The sequence below is a fragment of the Phoca vitulina genome, unplaced genomic scaffold (genome assembly GCF_004348235.1).
Source record: "Phoca vitulina isolate PV1807 unplaced genomic scaffold, GSC_HSeal_1.0 scaffold6, whole genome shotgun sequence".
Taxonomy (NCBI): Eukaryota; Metazoa; Chordata; class Mammalia; order Carnivora; family Phocidae; genus Phoca; species Phoca vitulina.
This window is the reverse complement of record NW_022589709.1, coordinates 11,398,213-11,412,932: the sequence shown is the minus strand read 5'-3', so window position 1 is coordinate 11,412,932 and position 14,720 is coordinate 11,398,213. Positions and strand designations below refer to the sequence as shown.

At 38.4% G+C, this 14,720-nt stretch overlaps 1 protein-coding gene across 9 annotated transcripts in view; it reads right to left on the bottom strand.

Moving 5' to 3' along the window:
• Positions 1-14,345, bottom strand: part of TENM2 (teneurin transmembrane protein 2) — a 1,203,413-nt gene extending 1,189,068 nt beyond the window's left edge. For 7 of the 9 annotated variants that reach the window (XM_032403428.1, XM_032403434.1, XM_032403435.1 and 4 more), the window contains exon 1: positions 13,473-13,664. The gene's annotated coding sequence lies outside the window, so the exon portion shown is untranslated. The other 2 variants (XM_032403433.1, XM_032403432.1) reach the window with 2 other exon arrangements.
• Between the last annotated feature and the right edge of the window lie 375 nt (positions 14,346-14,720).

Sequence of the window (14,720 nt, the reverse complement as noted above, 5' to 3'; positions counted from 1 at the left end):
GACAGCACTGGAGAGATTCTAGAACACACGGATCATCTGGCAGTGCACATCTGAGTAAGTTCTGTCATTTGTGAAATTCTATCGAAAGTACTTTTATATATTTGACAGTGTAGGAAATTGTCTATTCCTGGTATAATTACTGTAGTCTCTTGCCTAAGGCGAGGGTTTCAAACCCACTGTTGAAATAAACCCAACTATTCATGAAAAAAAAAAAAAAGTACTTAGTGAAGAAGTTTCATGTTTTGTTTTTTGAAATGCAGTTAAGGTGGAGGCATTATTTGTAGGCACCATATTCCAGTAAGGGCACATCTGTCTTGTTCTAATTTGGAGCCTAAAATACTGCTGTCAGGCTCTCCCTTTCTTTCTTAAAAATTTCTTCCCAAATCTACTTTATCTACTTTTTTCTTTCCAAACAATTACTCAACCCTCAGACCCCCTAGAGGCTTCTGATTCTTAAAAGAATTAGAAAAGATCTCCAGTTATTATTAGATTCCATTTTAGACGGAGAAGAAAGCAGAAAGTGAGCAAGATAGGCACGCCTTTATGTTGCCTGAGTTACTTTTGAAATTTGCTTCATTCAAAGGCCAGAATAGCATGGAGCACCTTCAAACTATAAAATAAGACTTCCACTGGACCAATTATTTGTAACCTCTCACTGGAAGTAAAAATGATTCAACACCCCCTCCCTCCCCCGTCAAAGACCTAAAGGTCTTTAGAGAATCCAAGAAGCCCCATACATTTAATATTTTCTAAGAATAAGTATGGGGGAAAAGATTAAGCCCTCAAATATCCAACTTATGTAAGTCTGACAACAAGAAAAAACACACAGTGGAAAGGATTAATCTCAAACAAAACTCAGAAAAGAGGTTTTTGCAGAAAACTATTCCTCTGGCTAGATCTCTTTTGTTTACAATATGAAGTAGAATTTGGACCCATTATATATTCTTTCTTATGGTCCCCCTTGTGAATTGAGGTTGTTAAAGTAACATTGTAATTATCTTTTATCTATAGCATGATTTATTTATAATACGAAATTCCCTTTTACATCTTCAGATTCTTAATAAGTGAATGATCTCCTTAACAGTCAGAAAAAAAGTAACATCAAAATATGAAACAAATATTTATTTCACCATCCTTTTTCCAGAAAACTATGAATGTGACTCCAATAAAAACACTGCTATACATTTTGTTTTAAACATTTAAAAATGTTTTTCAGTTTCAAAGGTCATATTTAGAACTGAACCAACCATGAATATGAATAAGTTGTAAGCCATGCCTAAAGCGGGTGTCTTTTCAAGTAAAAGACAAGACTTACTAATAGTCCCATTTGTTTTCCATTAAAAATCTACTCATTGTATTCACAGCAATCCACATGCCACTATGCGAGCCTGCTTGGACAAAGCCTTTGCTTTGTGTGTATCAGATGCAAAATTTACTTAAATTCCAGATAATTGCAAGTGCATCTGCTAGGCTTTGTCACTGGTCTATATGAACATTTTCACAGTGTATACAAAGAGCAATTATCTAACAACTAAAGAAAACGAAACAGTCATTTTGGCAAATTACAGCCAGCTCCTTTATCAAGGAATAAGTTTGCTAAAAGAATGCTACCCCAAAACACTTTTTTTAAATAAAATGCATTCACTCATACCACATACATTAGCTACACAGAACAAAAAAGGGAGCTTTTTCAACTGTTAAATTACTAGGTCTGAAACAAGGATAACTGCAATTTCAAATAAAATAATCTCACAAAACATTAAAGTTCCCCTCTGGAGAAAAGAAAAAAACCGAAAACTAAAAACCAAAAAACAACAATAACAAAAAAAACCCACCCGATTTAAACCAATTGATGCACTAGTATAAGTTCTTATTCTGCACTCATGACAAAATATTTCAACAATAGTCACTTACCCTGTTTATCATCCAGTTTTAGTTCCCTAATTTGAGACACAAGTGCACACGTAAGTCAAAACAGGGGATATTTAAAAAAAAAAACAAAAACAAAAAACACCACCACCACCAAAAAAAAAACAAAAACAAAAACAAAATCAAAACAAAAACTTGAGACAAAAAAAATCTTAATTGAAAGTTTTTGCTCCATTCATGAGTCCACTGCAAGCAGGCCTGTCTCTCTAGTTGGGCTATTTGGTCAATGTTTCTCTTTCTCTCTTTCATTCCACACACCCACACACATCGTCCCTTTTCCCTTTCTTTTGCTCACTTTTTTTCTTTCTTTTTTTTTTTTTAACTTCGTGAACAATCCTATTTCAAACTGTCACACTCAACACAGCCAGCCCTCCTAAAAGCCCAATCCAATTTTCAGACTTTTACACCTCATGCCAACTAAACAACATCAACAGCACTCCTCTTCTAGAGCCTAATAAGGTAAATCTGTTCTTTTAACAAATTCTTAAAGCTATCCACAGTGATCACAGTGGTATCATTAGAATAGAGAGAAAACTATTTAATACAAAGACTAAAAAATTTTTGTGACATTTGACCTGTTTGAAATCTATCAATTCAGTGGCCATTTATTTCCTGCTTCACTTTCATTTAAATATCTTCATTATCATTTTGTAAAATGTATTATGTTACCAGCCAAAGCTATTAGAAAAAAAAAAATCTCCCTATTCCCCAAACTGGAGAACCATCATTATCATTAATATTTCATGGAACTGCATTAAATGAGACAATATTCAATATTTAACTATCTAATCCTATAGTAATTTATATTAGAAAATACCAACCATGTGAGAATTCAGCCAGTCGGATTATTTTATTGTATGAACCTTTGTCATTATTAATAACACTTCTGTATCTCATATTTTTTCAGCACAGAATGTAACATCCAAGGACTGAAAGTGATTTTGTTTCTAATTAATTCTCAAAATCCTTGGGAGACAGTGATGGGAGGATAAATATATTAATTTGGAATTGAAGAATAAAAGACTAGCCTTTAGATGCAAAAGTTTTACTAGAGATGTGGATTACTTGCATGCGTCGTACACCTCACTAGGTTTACTCATAATTACGTGACGAAGACCTGTTTAAACCTCAGAGAGTCTACATTATGGGGGTGGGGGAGCTTCGGTTTTATTTCTTTCAAATACCACAATTATTACCAATTAATAAGTAAAAAGTTGGTCTGATCTATTATCCAGAATTCCTATTAATTTGCTTACAGGAGATTACGTAGACATCCAGATGTTCTCCATATGTACTTTAAACAAATCCCATTTACCTTTTTTTCAGACCATTTATCAACTTTACATATTTATACATAGGCAAACTTCAGCTCATTTTAGGTAAATTATCTTTAACTTCAGCATGAACGGAATTCAAATGGGTAACTTTTTAATATGGCACTTGGTGATAACAAACTCTACGTAACAAACATTTGAAATTGGTGTGTGCTAAAATCTAAAGTGCTTAATACCTTTATAGCCAAAAATGTCCTCCATTTGATTTTAAGCAAGGAAAAAGTTCTCACTGCTACTAGCCTTTCAAATTTATACACTGAGGCCATCATTATCCCTCCCCTAAGACCCTAAGGTCACTCATAGAATAATGGTAAATATTTGCTGGAGGCTTTTCATTTATCTGTTTTGTTGACAGCTCCCTTTCCTGTTGTTTTTTTTTTTTTAATTTTGAGGGAATTTGACCATCTATATATTACTGGAAGTTGCAGTCTTCTTGTCTTCTCATAAGAGACCAGACTATGGATTTCCCAGACTTCCTAGTTATATGGGTATGGACACTTCATCAGGATACAGCCAGTCAAATGGAATCACCAGCCCAGAACTTTGAAATGAGAGCCAGGGACTCCCAGAAGACAGGATAGGGGTTCCTTCCAGACTTGGTACAAATAGCCACATATCCTGGGCAGCAGTGCCGGTTGACAGTAATGGCAGAGGCAGAGGCCAGTGCCAGGGATGTGGAAGGTTCCAGCTGGGCACCCAGTACACAGTGGCAGAAGCCGAAGTGCCTGGTTCCACATCATTCCTGGTGATTCCATAATTCCCAGTGTCCTTCTAACACATTCCTTTACTGTTTACATTAGCCAGAATTAGTCTGTGTAGGTTACAAGCAAGGACATAACCGGATCCCATAATCAAAAATAGTAATTCAAATTGTGCTTTTATTCTGTGTTGGTTAATTTTATGAACTGCTGGAAAATAAATTAAGAACTCCTGCAATATTGTGAGTCGTAAAGAACATTCCATTTTCACAAAGGCTAGGAAACTTCCCATCCAGGAGGACCCGGGCAGCAAATGGTAAGTGACCTCACAGATCCTTGGAAATTCAGCTACCCAACAGGAAAAGAGCCAAGAATCAAAGTTTAAATGAGGAACACATCAATGAAGACCCTTCCTATTTTTCTCAACCGCTGCTTTCCTGTTTCAGATCAACAGGAACAGAAGGAAGTAACAGAAGATGGAAAAGAGGGGCGCCTGGGTGGCTCAGTCATTAAGCGTCTGTCTACCTTCGGCTCAGGTCATGATCCCAGGGTCCTGGGATTGAGCCCTACATTGGGCTCCCTGCTCCGAGGGAAGCCTGCTTCTCCCTCTCCCACTCCCCCTGTTTGTGTTCCCTCTCTTGCTATATCTCTCTCTGTCAAATAAACAAATAAAATCTTAAAAAAAAAGATGGAAAATAAATTTTGATGGTTTATCTATGATTTGCTGGAAATGAGATATGCACATCTTGAAAACCCACAGTAAAAATAAGCATTAATCAAGAGCCTGACCAGTGGTATCAAAAGTCAGAACTGACTGCCTCAAGTCCAGGAAGCTATTACCTGGGGCTGGGGAAAGGGTTAGTGCCTCTGTGCACTTCTCCTATGCCATCTACTCTTGGAGCGATTCACCTGGTACTTTTCAAGAATATTCCCCTTCCCACAATTGACTGATAAAAGATGAATTTAAGAGAGTGAATAAGTTTTGAAAATTAACTCTGAACCTACATATTCACCATATGCTTTCAAGTTCGATGGGGCAAATAGTCCTTTAGAGAACATTTTTCACCCATGGCATTTTGGGAACAATGGAAAATTTTCTTTCCTTCCCAATTCCTATCATTTTTTTCCAAAAATCCCTCATAAAAGAAAAGTAAATCATAAATTGATTCATTGGTCGTGAAAAATATAAATTGACAGCTGTGGGGCATGGAGTCATTCATCTATTCACTGATTGAATTGACAAAGGTAACAGGCACATCCTAAAAATGACCAGCATCAGAATTTGCCCTCACTCTCAAACCTACATGTTAACCATGATCTGATTCCACATGGCAAAGATCCACAGCTTAATACTCACCCTCTGGCTTTACTCTTTATTTAAACACATCTGTTATTAGACATCTGAATTAAAAAATAAAAAAGAAAGAAAAGAAAGCTGCAAAGTTGTATCCCTGACCTCGCCTGCAGCTATGCTTTCCTCAGAGTAAATACATTTGGAATTCCAGGGCAATGCAATTCAAAACAAAACAAAACAAAACAAAATCAAATCAAACAAACAAAAGAAAAACCAAGAAAACCACTAACTTCTGTAATTAAAATATTATTTTAGACACACGTACGCACACATCACGGTACGTTAGCCTATAGACCGTAAGCATCTAGACCAGAGATCAATCATATACACACACAACACCCAAACTGTGTACGGCTCTGTGTACACCCCATGGGGGATTAATAAACACTTATGAATTGACTGACAAGAGAAAAACCAAGAAATGACAACCTTCAGGGTAGCCGTAACACAATTTTAACTTGAAAATTGCCCAGGAATAGACTTCACAATCTCTGGGAACATACACAAATCATATAAAAAGAAGTGCTGCCCCTCATCTACCTAGAGTGGCCTTAGGGAATAGCTTAGTGAAAAATCACTGTTGTACAAAGTGCAGTTCAGGTTCTCTGTCTAGCTACTGTTTGGCTTCTGCAGTGAATCCAGCTGAGAGCAACTTTTATTCTGTAATAGATTTATTACAGAATAACTTTTAAAACACAGATTAGAATAAATGCAAAATTTAGCGCACCTCTAATATTTTCTTGCTAAGTCAACAGGTATGAAACCACCTCTCCCTCCCGATTCTCAGGATTCATGTTGCCATTTTAATTTCTCTGCAGCCAAACGCAACAAAAGCATAATCTACAATGCTTAAATAGCTTCTTCAACAGAAGAATCCCCAAATAAATGGTAATTAGCAATAAATCATAATTTACCCATTGTCTCCTTTAAACGATGCATTAATGGTGTGATGCAATTCTTAAAACACATTTCAGTGTCTCCTTGCAGATAATCTCCAAATGCCTCAAGTTCAAATGTGGTTTATTTTCCTCCCTGAAGTTCATATACATGTTCTACTTTAGGGGTGTGGATAGGACAGATTTATAAAAATTTAGTGATCCCTGGAACTGAAGAATTACAGAAATAAGATGATGCTTCCATTAACAATTTAGCCTTGCCACATTTACTTGAAATGATGCCTATTTCAGCTGTTCCCTGTTTTGAAAAGCTACTTCCACAATGATAAATTTCCAAAAATGTATGATGAGAGCAGGTGTGGAAAAAGTAAGAAATAAACTGTGAAGATCGGTCCCCTTAAACTTGGGGGGGGGTTAAAAAAAGAGAAGAAAACCATTTTGGGTTGAGGTAAGGCATTTTTTTAAACAAAAACACACGAGATCAAAATAAAAGTCTGTGTATGTCTTTACGATCAAAGGCCAAACACAACATCTATTTTAATTCACTGCTGTCTTAGCATGTGCTCATTAGAGTTACATGTACTGGTCAATAACTTTGCCAACACCGCCTGGCCTGTCACCTTACCCGATCCCACCCCACCATACTCTCCCAGATTCCCACAGTCCTTGACACAGCCAAGGGTGGGCTTGTTCATCTGCCTTTTAGAACCATTCAAGCCAGTTTTCCAACACACACCTTTGAACAGCTAGATCATTATTTGTTTCAAAGTGTTACAGAACTCCTTACTTTTCTTCCTGAATCATTATCAGGTTGTTAGGAAAACATCTGATAGTGATAACTACCAATGATTTCCAGATTTTCCTATGTCAAGCCAAACACATTTTTGGGGTGATGCTTACTTTTCTGTTTTTAGTTCCCCACACTGATAGCAATGAGAAAGGATAGGTTTTATGTTCTCGTGGTTTGGTTTTTTTCTTGTTTTCTTGGCAGCCTCCTCTGGACTGTGAGAAGTGATGATTGATCATTTTTCCACACTCATCCACAGCCCTCTCTGTGGCCACATGTAAATTCGCCAATGGATAATTAAGCAACAGACACATCCAATAAATATAATAAATAAATTTGATTTTTCCCCCTTAGTAATTGGTTTCATCTGACTGAGTCTGATTATGTGTGGGGATATATAAACAGGATTAGAGAGGAGAAAAATTAGATGCTGGGTCACACAAATTGCAGAGCCCTAACCACTGTGAAATGTTTTTCTAATAATTACATTATTATTCCTAGGGCTAAAATATAGAGAAGCAGTTTGTGTCTTCTCAAAAAGTTAGGTGAGGCCAAAAATAAAACCGGCGGCATGATTATTACCATAAGGAAATAGTAGCCACTTATAGAATACATTTCCCTCTGGTCTGCATTCTCTTCCCATCATTCACACTGCCCTTCCCCGTGCTTCCCTTAAATCCATGCAGGTCGTGCCAAACTTTAACTTGGGTCTCCAATTCCAGGTGTCCTGTCACACCAGACTACATGAGTAAAAATAAGCTGGCCAAACTAGAAGGTGGAGAATGAGCAGATATTTGTATACAATTATTGCCTGAATAAATCCTAAGGCAAAATTAAATTAAATCACCTTTCAAATATACTCTTGAGTGACACAAAGAGCAAAGTTTTATCTTGCTGTTTCCAACAAGCACCCTCCTCTCCTTCCATTTATTTTTCTTAGACATCCTGTTGGCATCAAATTACTCTTACCATAAGACTTAGCTCTTAGCTGAGCACAGTACCTGACCTGGCTTGGGAATCAAAAAATGGCTTATTGAAAGGGAAAAGAAAAAAGACTGAAAGATGATAATATACATTCCTGCAGCTTTAATTTGCCTATGATCTTGCTAAGTAATATCTACTCTAATGTGCAGTACATAACCATATACTCTTACATTTGAAATGGTTTAGAAACATTATCACAGCTAAGATCACAAAGTCTGTTGCAATGAGTTCTCTAATAATAGCTATGATTTTAGCTATGTAGAAATTTACTGTTTGAACTAGCCACATGTATGGACATAGCCATCTTCTCTAATAGTTTAGTTTCATTCTTAGAAATAATCGAGGAATATAACTTGACTATTTCTAACATTCAAAATTTTGAAGTGGTACTTTTTAAAAAACATGTTACAAATATAGCAAGCGGCTTATACAATCTTGTGAAATGGTTATTTTACGTTATGAGATTTTTTTAACCTTTGCTAAAATCATTTCTACTTGATGATCTATTTCTTTTCTACACGTATACCCTTATTCCTGTAATTAAAGTAGGAGAAATGTCAAAACATTGAGTATCAGTTAAATCCTAAGCAATAATAAAAATGACATTTAAACATAAGCTTTTTCCAAAAGAATCCTCTGTAGAATTGTCCTCGCTAAAGATTTTAAATCAGTACGTTATTGTTAGTATCAGTTTGAGCTTCATCATATGAATTATAGTCTCCAACGTTAGCCCTTGCCTCCAATTTTGAAGACTGGGGAACCTAAATAAACAAAAGAAATGACTTATTCTCTTGAACCAAATTCATAAATAAAGTCCTTTATTTTACAGGGTCCATAACTGTCTTTTATATAACTTAAAAATCAGTACTTTACCAAGGTCATATTAACAGAAATGGATCATACAAAATTTCTAATATTTTTAAAACAGGCTTGAGCCTATATTGCTAAATAATTTAGTCATCAGCACAATTAAACAGACTGTCTTCTAGAAAGCTGAGTTCCAAACTTTGATAGATCTGCATCGCATTTCAGAAATCACTAACTAATACAATAATAAGAATAACCGAACTAAGAAATCTGGGATCATATTTGTATTTACAATAATCTATGGCAGACCTACATTAGCAAAAGGAGTAGCACTGGGGAGTCTTCGTAGGTGATCCAAATAAATATCAAGGAAAGCAAAGCCTCCTCCAAAAGAATTGCAGCCAAGGCCTGAGAAGTTGAAACTTTTGAAAGAAATCATGTCTGTCCTCCCAAATCATGCTCTCATGCTTTTCCCTAGACAGATGCAGTATCGATAACACCCATCACCAGTATTCTGCTGGGAGCCACATAGTAGTGATGAGATGAGGAATGCAGGCAATTGTCCCATCAGTATCAAAGATCAATTCATATTGTCTGGGGCAGGGCGGGCTGGGGGGAGATCTTTACTGGGAAAAACAGATTTTATTTTAACATATCAACTGTATTATTTAGTCTCTATTTCTATTCACTAAACTTACATGAAAAGAGTTGAAACACCTGCTCTCTTTTTTCTCTCACTGCAGCCAAAAAGCACATAACTGTACTTTTTCTCTGATAATTCTTTTTGTCTAAAAGGCTCATAATCCTACACTTAGGAGAGGTGGGCCAATTAAAGTCTTTCAGCAAAAATGAAGGAACTTTATTTGCAAACTATTTCCCAAGGTGTTTCATTTTTTGTCATTAAGAATTCATAAAAAAGGCTATAATATTTCAAGTTCAAAATCACATTGTAGCGTACAATATATTAAGTCGACTGGGGCAGTAAGTAATGTGAATTTTAGAGAAAAAATTTTATACCTCTTCAACTTTATGAAATCTTTCAGAAATAAGAGCAGGATACTCTTAACAGCTAAAATTATTATGCTAAGTAGTGCTTTATCTTTGTTAGGTAGAGAAAATAACCCAATTTAATAAAAAAAAATGTTACCAGTGGAACACTCTTGAACAATGTGAACGTTCCTTTTATAAAGCAAAATAGAAACCCGTAGTACAAAGAAATACTTTGACAAAGCTACTATTTGCCCTCACCACACAAGACTTATAAAATTTCTGTGGGTTTCACAAATTTTAAATGAGTTATCTAATTAGACACTACATCATATTTTATGAAATGCTGCTGTGTCCCTTTCCATTTAGAACATATCAAAAGACACCCACCTACCCCCTAGCTCCCTGAAAAAAAAATGTTCTTGCCATCTCCCCTGAAGGTTGTGAATCTGTTGTATTGCACTGTGAGGGCAGAATGGATGGTTTCTGACTGTGAGTATAACAGCTTTACGGAGATCCAGTAATTCAAGGAACAAAACTTTTGCTTTACACAAAGTAACGAGAGACAAAACATATACTTTTCACATAGCTCCATTTGAGGTAGTAGTTTCACTAGAGTTTTGTGTCTTTAAATCTGACTTTTCAATTGAAGTTGAGTTCTTAAATTGGGTGGGCTAAAAAGGCCCTTGCCAATGACCTTGACCATATTTCACCAGAAATCACTTCTCACAATTAGTCTACACAGAACAGAAAACAAAGGAAAAGCTTGCCAATACAGGTTTTCCAAGTAGTTCAAAGTTCCTTTCAATTACACAATGAAAAAAAAAAAAAAAACAGCATTACTTTTAAGAAACATTCAGTAACTCTAGCATAATAAACACCTCATACATGCAGAGAAACCTCCACTCTGATCAAAATGAAAATAGGAATCCTAATAATACAGGCAAATGTGACTGTCAAGTTCCATGAGCCAACAGTCTCTTTCTATATAGACTTCTCCCCCAAAATAAGTTACCTTCTCCCCATGATGTTGGATTCCATGCTTTTGGAAATGCTGAAATCCAACACAAACACCAACTGAAAGTAAACTAACTCATTTATCAACAAACATAGCAAAAATACGGAATCACTTTGCTACATAACCTGAGATCAACACCAGGCACAGAAAATTAAAATGAGCTCAGTTAAGATTCAATGGAAAACTTAATAAATAACAATAATAATAAAATCACCAACAGGCCACAAACACTATGCCACACAGAACCATATAAGAGTAATCACAAATCCCACTGATTGAATAGTCATCTAACCAGGCATTACCCCCAAAACGTAGATATGTTTAACATTTTAACATAAATTCTCAGAGCTTTTAAGAAGTTGCCAGGAAACTAGAAGTAGAAAGAGGGGTGGGTGGGTAAAAACCAACCTCAGCAGGAAAGAGTATGTTCTTTAAATCAATGTACTCTTGGTATTCATGTCTAGTGAAGATGCTGAAACTGAAGCTAATTGTGATGTTTCATAAGTAAATTCACACTCTGAATATATTACATAACAATTAGAAATCTTGCCCCATAGGCCACATAAAATGAGTCCTTAGCCTGGTCAGTTAGCTGTTTGTGCCCATGTGTGTAGAATATGCCAGAAAAATAATGCAGCTGCTCAGCATGGGGTATATTGCTTTCTGGTTTTAGTCCTAGAATGAGAAAATCATGATGCTTTAGAAGACCTGGGTTCTCAGAATTGTAGCTTACTATATGTATTCATTTTTCTTTAGTACACAGACAAACAAATGCTTCACTCAAAGATAGCTGTGATCCTAATTAATGGAAGCTGAGTTTCCCCCCAAAAAACTTGATCAAAATGATAAATGCAAGCATGGGTCCATGAAAATATTTTAAAATAGCAATTTTGCCATCTCAAGGGACCTATGAGTAAGCTGAGCTTTCATTCTAAATAAAATGCCTTATTACCATCTGCAAACTACAAAAGAAGAAATGAGCTTTAGATCTCAGGAATCCTGTCCACAATTTCAAGAAAAGCTTTTGTCAACACAGGCAACCCAGAACAGGTGAATTGCATGGTGTCTTGGAGTAGGCTTTGCTCTATAAAAAGAGGGTCTGACTACTTGAGTTAATTTACAGTTTTTGTTCTTCAGTCCTGAACAGGCTGCATGCACTGTTTTATGCTGTTCCTCCAACACCAGTTAAATTTACATTAAGACAAAGTTTAACAATATCATTGCAAACATACTCTTTGTACATAGGTAACCTGCTGTTCCATGATGTGGCAGCCACAAAGCAGAAACAGGCTTCCTTAAATAACAATACTTTCCCTCTATAAAATCTATGTGCCTCAGAGTATCCCTGAGATGGATATCCTCATCTGAGTCTAGAGTTCAGAACTCCTCAAGATAATAATACACAAACTGAAAATACAACCGGCTCTATCCCAGGCTTCCCTCCCTACATTTATGCTGCCATTATTGTAGCTCATTTTCCCATGGCTTAGCAGAAATGTTACAACTATAAACTGATTTCTGTTTAAACTGCTGATTTGCCTTTACTTACTGACCCTTCAGTTTTTCTACTGAACTGGAACTGAAAACTTAGGGGGGAAAGAGCAAAACAAATGAAACATGGTAACTGCTAAGAACCCTTCAAAGAACTTAAATGATATGAATATATTAACGAACTGTTGTGTATTAATTTTTAAATAATATTTAAAACAGATCCTGGAAGCAAGAGTTACAGTCAGTTCTATTTTTAAGAAAAGAGTTAGAGTTCAATTTGCATGCATTATGCTGGCTATTTTAAATAATTTTATTCCATGTGTATGGCAGAAACTGCCCTTCCCCTCCCCAGTTGACAAGATGCCACTTCAACTAAGATCTAAGAGAAGGCTTGGCGTTAGAAATTGCTGTACACCTCTCACAATTTTGAATAAAACAATACCAGCAATCTCTCTTCTTCTCCATAGCCCTAAATTTATTAAGTAAATTTAGCAATAGCTCAATCACTGGAGAACAGGACAGAAGGTGATGCACTAAACCACTTATATGTTTATTATCTTTGCAAGCAACATTAAGTAGTGGTGTCGATTATATTGTCTCCTGCAAATCTGCACCAATGTGATGCAAAACAGCATTTTTAAGAAATTCTCTTTTGGAATGCAAATAATTATGCCCCCAATTTTGAATATTTTAGCCAGCATGTACCATACAGTAGTTCTGGAATCACTGGCATCTGTCATGCTGTCAAAACTGAGTCAAAATGCATTGTAATCCTGGAGAAGGATAACCTTAAACATCAATGCAACGTTAAAATGCATCCTAAAAAAAAAAATCCCTATAATTGCGATGAACATTAGAGAGAAACCGGCAGTCCTTCTGCAGAGAAATAACAGTCTGCTCTACCAATCTTTCCCCTCCCCCTTGAAACTCATGCAACTAATGATGACCTCCCGAAGTGCCGATTTTAAATGTTCCAGCATTCATCTGAGGATGAAGGAGAAAAAAAAAATACATAGAAAACCACGAAACAAGTTGCAAACTGCACAAACGCAAGGAGAGAGAGAAAGAGAACTGCAGCTGATTCAGGAGCGATTGCAGAATGAGGAGCAACAGAAAGGAAACAAGAAAGAAAGAAAAGGGGGAAAAAAGCCTTTAGCATTAAAGAGTAAGAAGTGAAAAACATTTACCAGCGGCTCGGTCAGTAGCTTCGCTCCCTGACACCATCTACATAGAGAGATAACTTAGCCTAGAGTCTTCGGTCCCAGCTCGCTTTGGAGCAAAATTCCTTCACTTCGAGGGGGCAACACACACCCTCAAGAAAGAGGGAAAGAAGGTGAAAAATAATCCCAAAGACCAAGACAGGCTTTCCCCCTCCTCCCTCTTACCCGCCCCCCGGACTCCCCAAACGGTGCTCGCTTCTGCACAGTTCTGCTCGCTGTGCAGCTGAGCTGCTGCTGCCGCTGCTGCCGCCGCCTCGGCTGCTGCTGGTGCTGCTGGTGCTGCTACTTCGGAAACGATTAGGAGGAGGACGCCCAAGCACGACCTGAGCCTGCGAGCCACCCAGGACCAATGTGCAACCTGCTCTGGAATCAAACCCATAACACACGCACGCACACCCAGTGGCTCCTGCACGCGAGTCCTCGCGCGCACACACGCGCCCGCCCGCGCGCCGCACAGACACACGCGCACACACACATGCACACACGCGCGCGCGCGCGCACCCCCTTCCCCCTCCCAACACACACAAACACACACACTGAGCGCCGCTCACCGCCCGCCAGCCAGCCAGCGCAGCCCCGAATGGGGAGTGCGCGCCAATCCCCGGGCCCCGAGTGCGCGCACAGGCCAAGGCCGCCGGGGCTGGGTGGTGGCGCTGGGGCTGTAGCTGCTGGGGCTGCGGAGCGTAGGACTGGGGAGGGGTTCACGCCTGCGAGATAGGGGCGTTAGGGGCACGTGCACCCCTTTGTCTGCAGAGAGAACCCCAATCGGGCGTTTCCAAGACCAGACACTGAGTGCGCAAACCCCCAGCGGTGCAGAGTTCAGTTCCGCTCTGGGGCTGGCCAGGAGTGGCTCGGCCCTGCCTGCACGCACCGAGGATTCAGCTCTGCGAAACCTGACGCACCGCAGCTGCACCCGGGTCCCTGCACAGGGGAAAATAGCAAGCCGGCGCGTCCTGCGGACGACCCAAGCCTGCCTTGACTCGCGAGCATGCCCAGTGCTCGGCTGGAACCCAGAACACGCCTTCCAGGGTTAGGAACGCTGAGAGGGGCAGAGCCGAGTTCGGTGGCTTCAGGAGGGAAAAGCAGAGGTTTCAGAGCCTTTAGCCCCTGCTAACCTGCCTCACCTGGACTACTCAGTGGCCCTGAACTTGCCCAAGAGGGCGTGGCGCTGGGAAGCTAGGCGTCCAGACCTGAGAGAGGAGTTGCTTTTCTTCC